At 37.8% G+C, this 12,530-nt stretch overlaps 1 long non-coding RNA gene across 1 annotated transcript; it reads right to left on the minus strand.

The window, feature by feature from the left end:
* Positions 1–8,700: 8,700 nt before the first annotated feature.
* On the minus strand, positions 8,701–12,000 carry LOC135330362 (uncharacterized). Its single transcript, XR_010392336.1, has 2 exons — positions 11,924–12,000; positions 8,701–11,140 (listed from the first exon to the last, which is right to left on the minus strand). It is a non-coding gene; the product is annotated as an uncharacterized LOC135330362 (long non-coding RNA).
* Between the last annotated feature and the right edge of the window lie 530 nt (positions 12,001–12,530).

A 12,530-nucleotide genomic window follows, 5' to 3' on the forward strand; every position in this document is an offset into this window, starting at 1 on the left:
ATCAAATACAAAAGTCAATTGGACTTTAACATCTTGTTACTGTTGTTCAGACATCAGTGAATTGACAATCATACTGAAATGACTCTTAACCAAGGAAGCATGCTTTTCAAATACTGGATGTGGTAGAGATCTGAGAAAGGGATTTCTTCTCCTGTGATAGTTTATGGCCACGAGGACTTTTTTTGTGAGGCTCCAGTTGCCCACATGTGCTTAGACTACTGGTTTTATTTTGTACTATTTTAGTGAACTTATTGACATTCTTAGGTATAATGGACTTTTGGACTGTTTTCCTAAGTCAGCCATCAAAATAGAAACTTATAAAATGGTAATTATTTATCTTCTTTGTTAGTCTGAGGACTCTTACATATCAGTACTGCTGTTTGTTGATGTTAGCTTTATTGTGTTACCTCAAAAAACTTTCCTAAAATATGGGCCCTGCTCTACTACAAATGAATTATGTGGTATGCATGAAGAGAAAGAACTACGATGATTTGAAAATGGTTTCTAACCTGGAAGAATAACTAATGCATGTAGACTAGAATGGAACTTGCTTTCACATTTATTTTTAAAATACTTCAGAGTGTATTAGAATAATGAGTTAGATACTGATAATGGAATGAGAATAAACAAGGCCCATTTGAACAGTATGACAAATTAGACATCAATTATGTGGCAAAGCAGCACCGAAGGATGTAGCAAACTGGGAATTAAGCTGTAGTGTTAATTGATTATGAAATCATTTGATAGCCTTTGGTTTTATTGAAATGATTCTAAGAGTGCATCATAAACTTAAAATCCATTATAGCAGAAGCATGGCATTGTGTCCTGAGGGTTACTTCAGCACTGGGCCAACAGCAGTGGGAAAAGTGGTATAGTTCATTGGAGTCTTTTTCATAAAGCGATTATTAGAGAATTGTGTAGCTTTCTCATGAATATGTTTGGATCTACACCCTTTAGTTTTGCAACTCGGATCTGTCTATTTTAGCTGTTGGTATAACTATTTAAATGACAAATATGCTATTATTCTTTTATGTATATATGTTTCTGTTCCTACAATTAGATGCTAAGTATGCCAGATGCTGCTACTTTGAAGAACCAAGATGCTACAAGGTTAGCTGATGAGTATCTCTCTGCAAGGCAGCAGATCCAAGTTCCTTTTGAAATCAGACTACGGCTAGAGGCTTGGTCTGTTTTTATACCCCCTCCAAGGTTGCTGCTGTTGGTCTCTGTTGGAGACCACCAGATGGTTAGATGGGCTGCTGGCAACCCACTGTAACTTTGGATGTTTTAAAATCTGTAGCCCTGCCAGCTCCGGTGCCTGCCTCGCTAGGTCACCTGCTCCCTTTTGGGATTGTGTTTTGGTGAATCTTGCTTTGTTCTCTGCCCCATTCAGCCTCCTAAAAGAGGCTGTCAGCTGCATCTGTTTCATTTCAGAGTTGTACCAGTTGCCGTAAATTCATAACACTTAGATTGGTTTATAATATTCTAGTAGCTTTCTCTTCTGCTGCTGTTAGTGCAGGACTCCTTGCCTTTTGTTAAGGGAAGGTCTTGGCAGTTTGGCAGCCATGCTCATTCTGACTGCTTTTCTTCTGTCTGGGAATGATCTCTTTTTGCTGCTTCTCAGCTTCTTCTTTCTTCTAAGGGCAGGAGACCCATGTCTGTGGAGAAGCCAGAAGGTAAAGATAAAAGGAAGATGAGAAGGGAAAACAGAGTAGTGTATGAGGAAGTACAAAAAGCCTAAAGAGGCAGACTATAAATCTGTGGCACAGGTTGGGGAAGACATAGGTGTATTATGTGGCTGTTCAGGATGGCTGCACAGTTGTACTCTGTGCAGTCAGAGTTCTGCACTCCCTGGTGACCTCTGACATTCAATTTTATTTCTTTTTGAGAGCAAATGTTGTTCTAGGCACCAGGGATAACCTCCATTTTGCTGGGACGTGTCAGGGGGTTTTAAGTTCTGTTCAGACAGCTGCTGCAGAATGGCAGAATGGATCTCACTTTAATGACTAACTTGAAGAGAAGAAAGAAAGAAGCCTTAACAAAAAACCCACCACCACCAAAAACTTTTGGTACCTATCATTCCACTGAATAATGCTACCTTTGCATATGAACTTGTGCTTAGAAATAAGACTCCTGGATATGGGATGAGATGGAAGCCAGTTGAGCCAGTCTGACGTTGTTTTGTAACCAGCACATATAAATACTGTTCTAGTGCCACTTATACATAGGTACCATACATATCTTTAATGGTATTTAATTGAGATTAAAGAAGCTGTTGGAGTGGATGCTGTGAATGCATATTAAGAATATTACTTAAAACCATAAGCCCTGATACGATAAACCGTAACAAGTCTGAAGGACTCATAATGGCTTATCATGTCAATAAAATGCACTTAAAAATCCCCAAGTGATTAGAAGGAGCCATTTCAGTCTATTATATCAACTGTTATATGCTGAGAGCATATGAGATTTATTTTTCTTTTCCATCCTCTGTTTAAAAAAAAAAAGGAGGAAATTAAATCATAATAAGCTATGTTCAAATAGAATCAAGGTACTAAAATAAACTCACAGAAGGAGATTTATAAATTAAGGAAGGCAGTGAAAAGTTTTATCCAGGCAGTGAGCGCTCTCGTGTTACGTTTGGTCTGTAACTCCTGAGCATCACAGAGTGAGTAAGGGGCTGAGCGAGTGCTTGCACCAGGGCAGCTCTCGTTGAACTGTGGGGAAGTGTGAACTGCACGTTTTGTGCTGAGAAATCAGAATTTTGCCCCTTGTAGCAGCGATCACCTCCAGCACTTCCTTATGAAAAAGGCTGAATTGCCCATGTGGTTGTAAACACACTGTAAAGGCTCTAGCAGAAAGGAGGCCCCTGAAATCTTCCCATCCTGGTACTTCCCCCAGTTGATTTTTCCAAGCCTCTTCTCCAGAGGGCAGGCAAAGGGGAAGCAGCATCCAAGCTCTTGAGCGCTTCAGAGGCCGTGATATCTGGTGATACTCCACTGACAGGGCTTCAACCACCAGCAGCTGCTCTAAAGCAGTTGCTTGGGGGTGTGTTTCTGCACTGGAGGTCGCCTGTGGGTCCTCGCTTTCTGTAACTGTTATTCTGCTTTTTGTCTCCTCGGTTTTTGTCACTGTGGCTGGACCGTGAGGGGTTGGGAGATGGCAGCAGGTGCCGCTGTGAGAAACATCTCCCTGTCCTTCAGTGTAAGTGAGGGAGGAGCTAGTGCTGAAGGTGGTTAGCTCATGATTCAAGGCCTGGTCTGCTGTGCCTGCTGGTCAGGGCAAAACCACGTTTGTTAACTCATGCAGCTGAGCCAGGAAAATTTGGAATTGTTTTCTGCTAATAATGAATGAAAATAGTATGTTTTCCTGCTGGAAGGAAAGGCAACCATCCGCTAAAATGTAGGCTTTATTCTTTCCTCATAAATTGTTTAACCGTACTGGCACTCAGCATTTTTGACTTTCCTGCTGCTGCTGAAATCCACGCTGGGGTGAGGAGCCAGCGTGGGTCCTCTATACCAGCTGCACAGGCTCCGAGGTGGATCACGTAGCTGCTCTGTAGCATTTCAGACGGATCTGAGCTGGCTCTCTGGGGCAGCTTTGCAGATGGGTCTGATACAGGGTTAAAATAGACCCTGGGGGCAGATTGCTGGTAAAATTGGTGTCCGAGCTCCCTGGGCTGGCACAGTAGTTGCAGAGAGAGGATAGGGCTGCCCAGTAGCTCTGCACCACGCTCCCAGATGGCAAGCTTAACCTCTGCGGCACCCAAATTTGAGCTGTTTAATGACCGAATAGGTAGAGCCTATTCCAGGGAAGTGAATTTTTTTCTCTTAACTGTATCCCTGCTGTCTCGGTTGCAGATCTTAGGTTTAATGCAATCCTTTCAGATAGTGCTGCTTTATATTTTCAATGCCCGAGTCCTGCCTGCTTCTGCCCATCTGGATTAACCTGTTAATTCCTGCGCGCGGTTCACACGCTAAGTGTGCCTCTGGGACCGGGGCTGGCAGGGCTGCAGCGTCTGGGGGTTCTTCAGTGCCGCTGCCGGCAGACAGGCAGCAGAGAGAAAATAAACAGGTTCAGAAGGTGGGGAAAAATGAGCTCGTGGAAGCCAGGGGAGGGAAGCAGCAGCAAGTAAACACAGCTGAACAAGAGGAAAAAGATGTTTATGTATGCTTATTTAGGGTTTGCAGAGGGGGTAGATGTGAGTCTGTCAGGACAGTTTCTCTCTTCATGATGCTGTGAACCCTTTGTCTATTTACTTGCTGTTATGTGTGAGCCAGAAATATGGCATTATGCGGTTTTCTTTATGACTGGAATGCATGCAGTGAAGTTTGGCAGAGGGAAATTTAACATTTAACTGGTGCATGAGAGTCCCAGTTTGAGCCTCGGCTACAATAACCAGATGAACGCACATGTTCATATCTGTACACGTACACATACGTACGCACGCGCGTGCGTGCATGCTGTCTGGTTACCTGAGAGAGGATGCTGCTAATTGGTTCAGTTGGCAGAAACAACAGTTTAAGGGTGACTTAAAAATATAAACCACATCAGAAAGGAGATGACACCCAAAGAAACATGCGGAGATTTCGTATCAGTGCTTTCTCACATTGTCAAAGCTGAGGAAAGCAGCGACAGTCGACCATCGCTTGGGCTGCGTTAGCAGTCCACTGACTGCACCGTCTGTAGCACGATTCCAAGATTCATTTTTCATTTTCTCTGATAGTTATTGGGGAGGGAGATCTGTAGGTGAAGGAAGTGATCAATAAAAGAACAAATAAGGAACAAATGCTAGGAATATTCAAGATAGCGTTTTTACTTGAAAATCACAGGCAGTGTTATTCTGCAAAAATCTCTGAACAGAACATTTTTCATCCTATTATGTTCATTTACAGCAATATTCATTTGACAGGTTTGTTTCAGGCAGGAAAAAGGAAAAACATAATTTTAAAAATACTCCAAATATAAGATGCAGGAGAAAAAGGTTGGGATCTAAAACCAAAATAAAACCAAGAAAACAAAACCACATAAACTTACCATAATTAAAAGTATTTTTGGAGTCTTACAGTTTTTAAAATTTCATATTCTGACTTTATTTTGACATGTTGAACTAGGACAGTAAAAGTAATTACGAAGATTTAATACATTTATAAAAATGGCTAACTGCTTATACTAAAGTCTTTGAGTGTGCAGGGAGCAACATTGATAATATTTTGCAGTTTTTAAATACCTTGGCTTTGTGTCCCTTAGGAAACTCAGAATAGCATTATGGGGAATAAGAAAATTAAGGGGGCATATTTAGGAATGTTTTTTGTTTGATAAAATATTCTGTTTTAAAGAAGACTGCTTGAATGCACTGTCTACATTCATCATGTGTGTCTGCATGTATGTATGTTATAAGATTTATCTAATATGTAGTTCTGTCTTACTGCAGTAGTAGAAATGTGACTCAGTATGAGTTAGATATTTTCCTCCATAAAATTGCTCTTTATTGGATGATTTGTATTATTTACTGAAGGACAATACTGAAGCATCAGTGCTAGTGTTGATAAATTAATGTATGCTTATTTCTGTTTTATGGAGAAGGCAGGATAAGTTTGTTTGTGAAAGCTTGTTGCATGCTAATAAGAAGAAAAATTGTCCCAGTCATACTGAATAAATTCTGTAGATGGTATGAAGGATTTTCAGCAATCCATATTGTCCTTGGACTTGGCTGTTGCATTGTACTTTAAATGGAATTGATTGTGTGGTTGTAATGAAAGTAACAGATTGATTTCTATCCAGAGTTACACAGAGTAAATAGAAAAATGTTCTTGTTTTGACCTGCATTCATAAACTAAAAACCAGTGGCTTTTGACCTAATCCTTAATAAAAAATGTAAATGTAATATAGCAAATCTGAAGGTTGCTTTGTTTCTTAGAAAATTTACTGTTTATTGAGTTTCATGGGCCTGCTTTCTTGGATTGTAAAGTTGTTTTTGTGTAAGAATGCTAGTAAGTGTACTGCATTTTCTCTTAGAGGACCTTGTACTTTTTCTATCTGTATATTTTTTGAAATACGTTTAATTATTTTCCTTAACATTATTTCCTTACTGTGCACCTGGAATACCTTGTTTTATCTACGTAGAATATGCATGATTTTCCATCCCTTCATTGTTAAATATTGTCAGCATAGCATCCTTGCGAATGCATGACCCATACATTTCTGAGTTGCCGCTGCACACTTTCGTAGACTATTTCTAAAAGATAGTGCTTTCTGAACTGAGTATGCAGATTAATAGCTTTATGTTGTAGTGAAAGGAGAAAAGCTGTTGATTTAAATCAGATGCAACCTTCTTTCTGTCTGAATATTTTAAAACTTTTTAAAATATTATGTGTGTGTGTGTGTGTGTGTGTGTGTGTGTGAACTGCAACAAAGGTTTGTGTCATTGCAACTATTTTCTCAATGAAAGATTATAGGGATATTTCTGAGCAACATTTATTACTCTGTTTTTCGTATGTGTGAGCCTGTGGTTCATGCCCCAATAAAATAAATGAGGTAGTTTGTGAATTCCCTAATCTAGCTGTAAACTAGGACTACAAGGAGGAAGATAACAGTTAATGCCCCAAGTGCTTTCTGTGCGCATTTATTTTTGTGTGACTTTATTTTTGGGGTTGGGAATGTATTTTCTCGCCGAAGTAAAGCAGCGCTTTGTAAGGATGCACAAACAAGAAGCCCAAAACAATGGGAACACTAACGCGTTGACTGCCACCGTCCCTCTGTTGTGCCTTCCAAGAGCACTCTATTCTTCCCAGCCCACTTGATATCCTGCAGGTTGTGGCAGAACAATTCACAGGAAAAGCTTAGACATTGAGCTTGCACGCTTCTTGACTCCATTTTAAACCCTTTGTTCACACCGGGGTGGCATTTTTTCACACCACATGTGGCAGCTTTGACTCCTATCCAGCTTGTCGTATAGAATCAAAGTCTGTGGTTTCTTACATTCCCAGGGCTGTCTCCTGAGCTGCTGTATTCTTTGTAGCTCCCCAAATATTACATATCTCAAATTCATTCACTTTTTTTAAAGCTTTATAGAGTATGTAATGAGACAACTATACCTGCAAACTGAGATTTGCCTAAAATCAAAGCTGTTTGCAGGGGGGAAGTGAGTTCTCTTCTACTTTATTCTCTGCTTTAAGATAAAACTTAACACCAGCAGTTAAAAATGATGGAGTGAATTTCATATATGTTCAGCCAGCCTGGTTTACGTTTTACAGAAAAGATACAAAAATATTTGTAGGACACATTGTTTTAATTTTGTAAGAGATATGAGTGCTCATAGTGTGATTCAGTGTTAATTCATTATTTATTAATAGATGTGTACATTTCTTTTCTTTGTTATATGTTGGCATCATCTGAGATTCTCTTTTTTTCCTTTCCTGAGACCCTCATCTGCAATTTTTCTGAGTTTTATGTGCCACAGCATCCATGATAAATTCCATTTCAGACTAATTTTAAAGAGAATACAACCAGTCTACCAATATCAATACAGCTAAAATATATACTGTTTCACAGTTTATTAGTAGAAGGTATATTGCTTAATGTCATTCAGTGTGGTAAAAATGCCACTTGAGTCCTTAAATACTGAAGTATATATTTCTTACTGTTTAGAAACTTTACAATGGATGGCAAGTACAGACTGACATGGTAACAATAATATTTGGATAAAAATTGTCACAAGAGTTAAACTAACTTGTATTTGACACTTTTTAATGCAACTTTAAATGATCAATGAAAATTAAATTGTTGTACGATTTGAAAGAAATGTTCTGAATTCTGTATATATTTATAAATCTTTGTGTTCATTGTGGCTACTTTATTCAGCTGAAGATAATAGAATAATTTCTCCTTGGCACATATGCTAGCCTGTGCATTGACATGACACCCTAATAAATATTTTGACTCGAGCTGTTGTTTGTTGCTATTTGTCAGTTGGTTAGAATGGTCTTTTGGCTGCTACTTCTTTTGCAGATTAAAATATTAAAATATATGCTTTCATGCTAGCAGTTTTCTTACTGTATTTTGATAATTTTTCTGTTCATTCTTTTAAATACAGAGATGTGCTTAGTTCATGCTGCTTATTAGCCCAAATCTAACTATTCAGTTGTATTGTTTATGTAGTACTTATGTTGTTTTTATGCTTACTTTTAAGAATGGTATGAAATCATATTATATGAGAGCAGAGTTCAGTAACACGGCCTGAAAAAAAAAATCTTTCAGTGTTCTGTGTTGATTTAGAAAATTGAATTTACCTAGTTATTTCACATGCATATTCTTGTCCAGTTTCCTTGTCATTTATTTATGTAAGCTTTGGTGTTAAGGTGTTAATTGTCTTAGCTGGTCTGATATATAGCAGCAGTTAAATAATAGAGAGTCTGCTCCAATTAATCCTTATTTTGTATTTCAGCCCAAAAATCTGAAAGGCTTAAACTAACCTCTAGTAATAATTTATTTTCAAGTGGGAACATAGTTTTATTATCTCCAACTGCTAAGCAATCTTTGTGTAATAAAAAGTACAAAATATATGAAAACAAAACTCTTGTGGTTTGATATATATATATATTTATATATATATATATATATATATATATATATATATATTTTTTGGTCTGTCATTTTCAAGCCAAATTAGGTAAACACCTGAAAAACACATTTAGAAGCTGTATTTAAAGATGGATTTATTTTGCATACTAAATCTTACAGAATTCTTAATAATATTCTTTGAGAAGATCAATGTTTAGTTTATTAAGACTTGTATTAAAATGGATTTTTTTAAAGAAGTTACTTATTGCTAAAAAAAAAAGTCAGTAATCTAAACTAACACATTAGCCGTAAACAAAGTGAGCTACTGTTTACTCCTTTTGCCAGGTGACTTAACACTTTCTGCAGCTCATCTGTCTACACATGACCAGATATTCTGAATGCAGTTTTAGATTATATAAAAATATTTGTATATAAAAATTGAAACAGTAAAAAGAAATCCTTTCAAAATGTAATACAGCAAATTATACTAAGCAGGTCTTTTCAAAAGCACATCTTAAGGAAACAAACGTGTAAAATACACATGCAAGCTTACCTATTTACTGTTTAAATATTAAAACAGTGACTCAAAAAAGCAGTGCACACACGTTCAGCAGAAAGTTATTTTACTGGCACACTTATCTACATCTAAACTTGATAACATACAGCATTTTTAGAAGAATCTCTCTGAAGCAATACAAGTTCAATAAGTGTATCAAAATTAATTTACCTACTTTCGCAGCGCATATTTACTGTAGAAATGGCATGATCTTATTTCATTTAAGTGTCATGAAGCGGAAATAGAGAATAATCGTTTATTATGATCCATTCCAGAAAATCCCAACTTTTATTTCTCGGCATCTCTTACTTTTCCCCACGTTTCTTCAGACCCTCTTCACGTTAACATTTCTTCTACTTCCAGAAAAGGGGGGGGGGGGGGGAAGCCAGTAACAGAACCCCCTAAACATTCAGCAAAAGCGTAATTGGTTTACATTGCCTTTCAGCTTGTGGCCTGTCCTGATATTATTAAATCAGATCATACATACTCCCCCAAAATTCAGCTCGGAGTAATCCTCTGCTACTTAAGGCTGGATGAAAAGAGTACTCGTGAATTATGTTTCATCTGTCACAATAACCTTCTTTATTCTTTAGTGCACCTCCCCTTTGCCTGTGGCAATTAGAGAAAATAGGTATGCCTTGAAGTATGAGACAGTGGTATCTCAAAAATATATATACTGATGTCATATACAGACAACGCTGGGTAAGCAACACCCTGAAGAATATATAAGCCCTTTTTGATGCGATTCGAATTTTATTAGACCAGAGTAGAGGCAGGCATATTTTACAATGAGTAGGTGCTGATGGCTGTCACTAGGTTATTGTTTTTTGACAGTCAGTGGTCAGAGAGTTTGCCATTCTATTAAAAGAAGAGTAAAAACTTGCTTTCCACTTGATTTCAGGAGTATATCATTTTACACGCTAACTACATTTCTGTCTTTTATTCTAAGGTATTAGAGCATTTTTTTCTTCCCCCTCCCCCCCCCCCCCGAAATTCTTAGAGTTTTGTTGAGCTCTCTGGCTGAACATTTAAGCTACATTTTCTTATTGGTTTAGCATAATTTTCATAATTTTTGGTATGGTTCGAGCATATTTTTAATTAAATACATCTTAATACACGTATAGCTGGCCACTGAAGAATGAAAATACTTGTACCATGGTACGGAGGAGTAAGAAGTATTTTAGAGTTCCCATATTATCAGATGTTAATTTTCCAAAATTACTGTCTCAGTGTGTTGAGGGAAGAAAGGAGATGGGATCCTCTTAGGTTTTTAGCCACCTCTGTGAGGTTGTTTTAGCTTTTCTAATACCTGTCTTTCCTTACCAATTTCTGCTTTATTTGTATTTTTACAAGATTGCCCCATATTTGCTGGATTTTTTATTTTTGAATTTACCTTGGAGGCTTTCTAAATTCACTTTTTTTCCCTCATGTTATTTTTTTAAGCCCTACAGTAGCAAACCTCCAGTCGGTGTTTCATTTTGAAATGAGCTCCCCGATGCTGGGGTGTGCATACTGATCCAAATCCAGCCTCCCTCACACTTTCGGGAGGACTAATGTTCAAGTGGGAACGACTGAAAGCGAAAGCACCTTTTAAAAATAAAAATAAAAAAAAAAGTGTGAAAACAAGCAGATTACAGCAAAGAAACTGTCTGTTGAGAGGCTGGTCTAACATTATGACACAGTTCATTAAAGTACCTAAGAAACTGCTATATTACAAAACCCAACAACTTGTGAATAAAGGAAAACAGTTTGGCCCAATGCACAGGTTTGGGCACAAAAGTGCTTGCTAAGCTATCTATTTCACACATGCAACGACAGAAGGTTCGATATTCATTCGATCGATGACTGAAAAGGCACAATGGCAAAATCGGACGGACTTCTTTTCAAATACAGATCTCCGATGTCCCCCTACAGTCTGCAGTCGCACGGCTGGTGGTGTGGCACAGACGGAGCAAGGGTTACATCAAGGCTGTTCTCTGGACCGTGCAAACAGTCTAGACCAATGACCTGCAGCATCGTGCCCTTTGAAGAAGAGGCAAGTTCGGTCACGATGAAGAAAAATCAAGGCGTACCCCTTTTAACAATAGGGAGCAGCTCGTGGCTGCAAAGAGGTAAGCAGGGGTAAGCAAAAAAGGCATCTGCTTCCATGGTTACAGGCCAACTATGGGAACCTTGCTTTTGAAGAGGGACGGTTCTCAGGCTCCCTCACAGGCTATGTCATGCATTATAAGCAAAGGCAGGTTGAGCTGAAATCCGCATAGTTATTTCAGAGTAAAATGATACGCGCACACATGGCTGTTAGCAAAAAAAAGTCACATGACTGTTTAGAAGCCGGCTTGCACTGTTTCCGATTTGAGCCTTTCATTTGTGTTCTTTTTTCCCCCCGTTCTGTTTTTTTGGGGTGGGGGTTTTGTTTTTTTTTTTTTTTGCTTTTGCCGCAAACAAAATGAATTGGGAGAATGTTTGTACAAAACAAACATTCGTTTGATACACAAGATTCTGGCTGTGCTCCTTCTCTAAACTGAAAAAAGGTCAAGGGTCAATGTTTTTTCGTGACAGGGCCACAAATCCTTTTGTTAGCATAGCTTTAGCAAATGCCATTTAAAATAAGATTTTGCTTTTCTTTCTAAGTGCATATTATTATAAGTCTGACAGAGCATGAAAGTAATGAATTTCTGTCTTTCTGCAAAAACTTTTTTGTTCGAATGTTTTGCCAGTTATTTTTCTTTTTTCCTCACTCCCCAACACTCATTTTGGGGAGCTTCGCTCCTAGGCAATACGATAAAAAAGTGGTAACAGTCTTACCTTTCTCGGGGAGAAAAATTATCTGCAGGCTATAGGTGGCGGAAATGTGATCAGAGGATTTGAACCAGTGGTGTAACCATTAACCTTTGAGAATCATTATGTTTGTACTTTGTTTCTTTTTGCTTTGTTACTTCTTAAACTGCAGTGTATTGTATTTCCTCTGGAAAAATTAAAATGCATAGTCTATTTGATCTAACATATGTACCTGTTTTATTAATTGTGCTTATTAAATCTATTGTGTGGAATTTTAACTGTTTGGGGTAGTTTGGAAATTTTGGTGAATTATTTTGTTTGGTAGAATTTTACAGTTAAAAATGTTGTTTTAGGACTGTTTTAGGCTTCTGTTGTGTGCCTTATGTTGTTCAATTTTATTGCCAGTTACAGTGTTTGTATACTTATTATTAGTACAAGATTAATTTTATTCCACATATTCTTGTTAAAATTGAAGGGAGCCAAAAATCTGGAGAACTGCTGGACAGAGCTTGAAGTTTCAGTCACGTTAATAATTACTTCCCTCATTTCCATAATTATTTTTGCTGTTGTTTAATAACTAAAGTGTTCTGTGGTACTTGGTAGAATTTGTATTGCTAGGCTATAAAAGTAATTA

Source organism: Dromaius novaehollandiae, chromosome 1 (assembly GCF_036370855.1).
Source record: "Dromaius novaehollandiae isolate bDroNov1 chromosome 1, bDroNov1.hap1, whole genome shotgun sequence".
Classification (NCBI taxonomy): domain Eukaryota; kingdom Metazoa; phylum Chordata; class Aves; order Casuariiformes; family Dromaiidae; genus Dromaius; species Dromaius novaehollandiae.